At 34.0% G+C, this 6425-nt stretch overlaps 1 pseudogene; it reads right to left on the bottom strand.

The window, feature by feature from the left end:
• Positions 1 to 649: 649 nt before the first annotated feature.
• On the bottom strand, positions 650 to 2496 carry LOC120130138 (annotated as a pseudogene).
• Positions 2497 to 6425: the final 3929 nt, after the last annotated feature.

Genomic DNA, 6425 nt, shown 5'->3' with positions numbered 1-6425 from the left:
ATAATCACTCATTAGAAATTTACAAGTAAAAGAATAAAAATTTAGATTAACACCCGCATATATTACTAAGACTAATGCGATTTACTATATATATTACTCAGACTAAAAAACTAGTATATTTCATAAACCAATTATATTATCAAAATTCTTTTAATATCCTTACAAAATCATCTTAAAATATAAATGATACATCTCCGGATAATTATCTCTTTCATAATTCTAGAGATTAAGAACTACAATTAATATATTTAAAAGGTAAATACTTATCATCAATAAACTTTATTTTATAATACTCCTTATTTAATATAAATATTTATTTTTTCAAAATAAATTTAATTAAGAATTTACTTATCCTAAATTTTGAATTCAACTTTAATTTTTAATTATGCATCAATGCAGTATTGATAAAAGTGTGCTAAAAGTGAATAAAAATTATCATTTCATTATGCATCAATGCAGTATTGATCACTGATTAACTATTTTTACAAATACAAAAAAGAACATTAGATTTATTATTGCAAGCTGTTTAACTAAATATTTTTTTCCGATGCTTAATTACTTTCAAAAACTTATTATTGCTATACACTGATATTATTTTCATTAAACATAAAACAAACCTAAAAGAAATCAGGGTGATTACAAATGAACAATCATCACGAACAAGCTTATGCTCAATGAACAATATCTGCACTTTCATATTTCTAATAAAGTTCATTATTACCAACCAAGCCTATTTTGCACGTTTCGTGTATTGATATTTGATATATCTCCTATATGATTCCTTTGTTGCCTGCCAATATCATGTACTTGTCTTTCCTTGTGAGATCCGTACACTCGAATCCTAAAGCTGTTGCAATCTGACCCTGCACATGATTAGCAACTTCAAATCTTGATTTCCCTCCAGCATTATGTGTTTCCCAACTTGGTAACTTGTTTAGAATCATGATCATGCATGAAGGATTCGGATTCATTAGGTGAAATGTCGAGTCTAAACACTTGATTCCGCTCGCCGTTGATCCGTAGAACATGCTGACCTGCAATTTTATAGCTACGGGAACGATTTCATCGGTTAGCTGTGCAAACAATGGACTAAATCTCAGCAGATAGGGTTCTCTGCAAGTGGTTCCTTCAGGGCAAACCGCAAGGTCCCCTTTGCTCAACATCTTCTTCATCACTTCTCCATCTTTTTCTCGGTTTCGTGTTAGCCGGACGGCCTTGATGGGAGAAATTACTTCACTGAACCTACTAAGGCTGTAGGTGACAGCAGAGACGGACTTCATCAGAGCAATGGTTATATAAACTGGGTCTACCAATGTTCTATGGTTGCACACATAGAGCACCCCTCTTGGTTTTTCCTCGGTTTTGAGCAGACCGACTCGAGATTCGACTTTCGTATTTCTCATCCCGGAGAAGGCCAACAAAGGTATTGAGAACATGAAAGGTAATGAAGTGAAAACCATGATTCTGATGATGTGTAGGAGGAAACCAAATGGAAGCCAAAGGAACATAGCTAAGGCCTTTAAAGGGGTTGGCCTAAATGCCAACCTTCCGTCATGAAAGATCAATGGCTTTATATATCTATTCCTTGGAAGAACTTGCCAGGTGTTCTTTTCTGCCTCAGTCACCAAGTAAATTTCCTGTTCAGAATCTTTCAATAAATAAATATACTAATAAAAGGACCAGTCATTGAGAAACATAAAAGGATCAATGGCATTACCTTGCAATGAGAGAAATATTTCTGGTTATGGAATTTTCTGAAGCAGCCTAAGCCAATATTCTGAGAAGAAATTTTCTGGTTTATAGCTTGCGCAGCATCAATATTTTCCTCCATTAAACCCAAGAAGTAGCCATGGAATTCCTTCAAGTCTCTTGCAATGATAGCTTCGGTTCCCAAATAGTCTCTTAAGAAGCCTTCAACATGATTTTAGGCATTCCGGTGACTGCCACATTTCTTTCATACTTCATCACTATATCAAACCCTACAACACCAACATCTTCGAGGAAGAACTTGGGCAAAATGGCAGTCCCAGCTCTAAACTTGTCCTTTTTAATGCCAACAAAACTGACAAAAACCAGAAGTCTGAGTCCAAGCTCATGGCCGAGTAAGCAAGCCAGAGGGAACAGAAGAAGCAAGATGAGAGCTCTAATGAGCCCACCAGCTTCAAAGGCCACCAGCATGAAGTAAGGGAACTGTGAATATGACTTCAAAACTGCACCCTCCAAATGAAAAACCAATGTATGCTTTGAAACCTCGTTTGTAAATGAAGAGTTCTTGACAAACTTGAAATGCTTTGCAGGGGCGCCATTGCTCACCTTGAACCTTAGATAAGGCAACTTCCCTGATGTTTTAATCAGGTTTTCAAACAGCAAGGAAAAAGTTTTCAGTGCAAAGAACTTCTTAATTCTTGCCATATTTTTTTTTGTGCTTTTTGTCTTAGAATTTGACGAAGGGCTGGAAATTTATAGTGAATGAATACAGATTTCCATTAGTTATCATTTGTTTAAGATAGACAATGGCTCATTAATTCCACTAACCGTTGCCGTTGTTGGTTCTTTGATAGCTTACTCACAAAGGTTTAGTTAATATATGGGGTTATATTGATGTAATCTAATAAATTTTAAGTACCCCAAACTTGTCCCACGACACTTACCGGTCATTAGTAACCTTCGAAAATTGATATAAACCTGCCAACAGTCATGATCGAATATTTCAAATATAAGAGGGATCAAATTATTATACTTCAAAAATATAGGGTAAAGTACACAAATTTTATCAATTCCACCTATATAGAATGAACAAACAAATTCTCCTATATGAACTCTTCAAAAGGTCATGTCAGGGAATAAGCTCTCTTATATGAACTTCTCATTCTTCAAAAAAAGAAAAATCTTCTTGTTAGAAATAATTGGTTGGTCTTCTCTTTGAAGAACCTAGACCTGCAAAATATCATTATTTCAAAGTACCTGAAGGTAACGACTCAAATGTCTTGAGTTCCTTGTTGAACTCCATTATTTGTTGGAGAATGTCCTTTGCCATCCCAATCAAAAATGTAAAAAATGTTTGAATTGGAATGAATGAACATGTGTGCTTCTATTTGTAAATGTCTAAACATGAATGAATGATGCCAATTATATTAGCACTACGATTTCCACTATCTTGTAGATATCTTCTCTTCCTCTTTGCTCGATCCTCGTCTTCGTGATCATTTCATGGCTTTATCTCACATTCAGAATCAAACCTTTTCTTTGCTTTCGCTTCAGGTTCCTTCCTCATTCATTCTTAAGCATTCTTTCGAGTTTTCACTTTATATTTACTTTTTTGTGTTTTCACTTTTTTTCTTCTTAAAGACCTCTTTCGGGTTTTCACTTTGGATTTTCTTATTTTTTTTTACTTTTTCTTTTCCTTTTCTTTTTCTTTCTTTTCCTTTTTTCCTTTTTAGCAACAGTGATCCTCTCACTTGTCCCAGATAGTAGGAACTTTGACGAAACTTACTTCAATGGGAACTGAAATGCCATCCTCTTGTTGCTCCACTACAAACCTTCTTCTTACTGACCCCTTCATTTATCAAGCTCAACATACACTATTCATCAATAAACCTGAGTGTTAATATTAAGAACTACTTTAGATTCTCTATACTTAAAAGATCAACTCAAAATAATGTCAAGATTTTATTTTTACATTTAAACTATGTTGACCCACTTACAAGATGCTCAAAAAATGAAAGAAAATTTAGACCATAAATGAGTAGAAAAAGAATTTATTGATGAAAATTTAGAATTTTTACAAAGTCATGACCATCATCATCTCATTATTCAAATTCGTTGCATTGTTGAAGTGATCCTCTTTGGTAACCCATATCGAAAAATAATATATTTCTTTATGAACTTTTAGACCATCGATCTTGTGATATTAGCATAGGAAACAGCCTCTACCGATTGGTTAAATAATCAATAGCCACCAAATTGAAGTGATTCCATTTGAAGCTTTCATTGAAATTTTTCCAATGATGTCCATGCTCCACATAAAAAATGGTCATGGTGCGGTCATTACATTTAAAGGCAATGGAGATACATGAATTTTACCTGCATATATCTGACACTTATGACATCTTCTTGCATAATCAATGCAATATGTCTCCATGTTAGACTAATAATATTCATATCTCATGATTTTCGTGACCACATAAATACCATTTGCATTTGTTTCACATATTCCACTATGTACTTCTTCGACAATCTTTTTACTTCTCGAGCATCAAAACATCTCAACAACACTTGATCTATGCCATTTTTGTACAAAATCTCAACATCAAGGACGTATCCTATAACCATTCTTCTGATCATTCTTTTATCATATCAAATGCCTACTGCGAATAAGTTTGATACTTGATATACTACAAAATATCATGGTACCATGGACGACCATCTACCTCTTATTCCAGATTATAATAATTTGTTGGGGTTTCATACACTTGCATCGCAGTTGGCATCATATCAACTCTTTTATTAGCCTGAAACATCATAGCCAATATGACTAAAGCATCTTCCATCTGATTATCTTCTCTAGAGAGATAAAAAAAATCTTTAAACTCTTTTACTAGCTCGAGGAAAATATTTTGATATTCAACTAATTTCGGATCCTTTGTCTCTTATTCTCCTCGTAGCTGATAAAATAATAATGAGGAATCTCTATGCACTTTAAGCATTTTAACTTTTCTTTCCATGAAAACTCTCAACCACATAGTACAAGCCTTATATTTTTCCATTTCTTAGTGCAAAAGAATTCCAATAAACTTGTAAATGAATAATAGACATTTTTTTTGGAGAGATTATCACTGCCCCAATTCCTCGTCTCAAGGCATTAGATGCTCTATCAAAATACAACCTCTAGGATTCACCATTTGTAACAATCTCTTCCTCAATCATGATGTACAATAGATCTTCATATAGAAAATTAAAGTTAGTGTTGAGTTAAACGATCGATGAAATAGCCAAGAGGGGTTGAATTTTTTAATACTTATCCCCCTTTTTGTTAAATAAAAAATATTCTAAAACAATTTTAAACAAGATTTTTGAATTTTAAGCCAATTGATAGATTAAGATAAAGCGTAAGCTGCTAAGATCACAATCAAGAGAAATGTTAGCCATTAGTTTCATAATTCAATATTCATAAACAATGTGAAATGGCAAAAATTGGTCATAATGCAACTAATATGTATATGATGCAAAAATAAACATTAAGCTCAAAACGAAAGTTAAAACCAAACCAAATATATAAGCATGTAAGTTTAAATATCCAATCATCCAACAAATTCAAACATCCAAAATAAAACAATCCATGAAAATAAAAATGTTTCAGAATTCAAAGTTATGAGTTCGGGATTCAGTTCAAGAAAACTAAAGCAAGTTATGTCTAGTCGTCCATAGGAGGATCGGGAGGAGGAGGATAATGTGCTCGCACTTCAAGTGTGAGATAATTCATACGTTCACGCATCTCCCGTTGAAACTCAATCAGTTGAGACTCCATGGAAGCAAACCTTAGATCAAATGACTCCATAAATGTTCAAAAATATGGAGGCATTTGTTCATCTTGTTGAGCGGTTTCGGTGCTGGAGAATCATTGTCAGGTACAACCTCGTCAATATCTTGCATCAGCTGTTGAAGCTCTGGATCGTCGTCAGTTATTGGTGCCGGAAGAGGTGGAGCTCGTGAAGAGCTAGCTCCCGGAGTTTACTCATTGGGACGATAAACCCATTGGCTCGTTTCCTTATCCTTTTTCCATCCCTCTTTCTTTAAGGAAGTATGATTGATTTTGTTTTGGAGAGGTATAGGAATATCAAGAGAGACCCTAAGACCGAGTTTGATAAACAAATTACTAAGGAGACAACCATAAACCAAGGTTTTTATATTCTTAGAAGGAACAATGTTTATGATATCTACCAACTCACTAAAGATGATCTGTGGCAAATTAATCTTCTTATTATGTTGGATACACTATATCCACCATATATATATATATATTCCTAAGGGATGAGTACCTACCTCCGGATGGTCTAAACCACCAAGAGATCATATAATGAAGGAATATATTATGATGAGTTCTTAAGGTACTCATACTATCCTTAGACTTATAGGGTGAATCCACAGTCTCTTTTTCATTATATAAACCTAAGTTATCTAGTCCAAAATGGGCAGAGATTGTTCCAGAGTCAATAAAAATGAATTCTCCAAAAAGATAGGATCAAATTCCTATAGTTTCGGATCGGCGCTCGTTTTGGACACATACCACATTGGAATAGAAAATGCGGACTAATTGATGATAAAAAAAGGTTTGAGTTTAAGGAGTTTATCAAACTTCTAGGATTTAAGAGTAGGAAGATATTGGAAGTCCATATCTTCCATAGCTTGGATCGAAGGGATACACT

This window comes from Hibiscus syriacus, unplaced genomic scaffold, assembly GCF_006381635.1.
Source record: "Hibiscus syriacus cultivar Baekdansim isolate YM2019G1 unplaced genomic scaffold, ASM638163v2 tig00110515_pilon, whole genome shotgun sequence".
Classification (NCBI taxonomy): domain Eukaryota; kingdom Viridiplantae; phylum Streptophyta; class Magnoliopsida; order Malvales; family Malvaceae; genus Hibiscus; species Hibiscus syriacus.
This window is presented reverse-complemented; position numbering and strand designations above follow the sequence as displayed.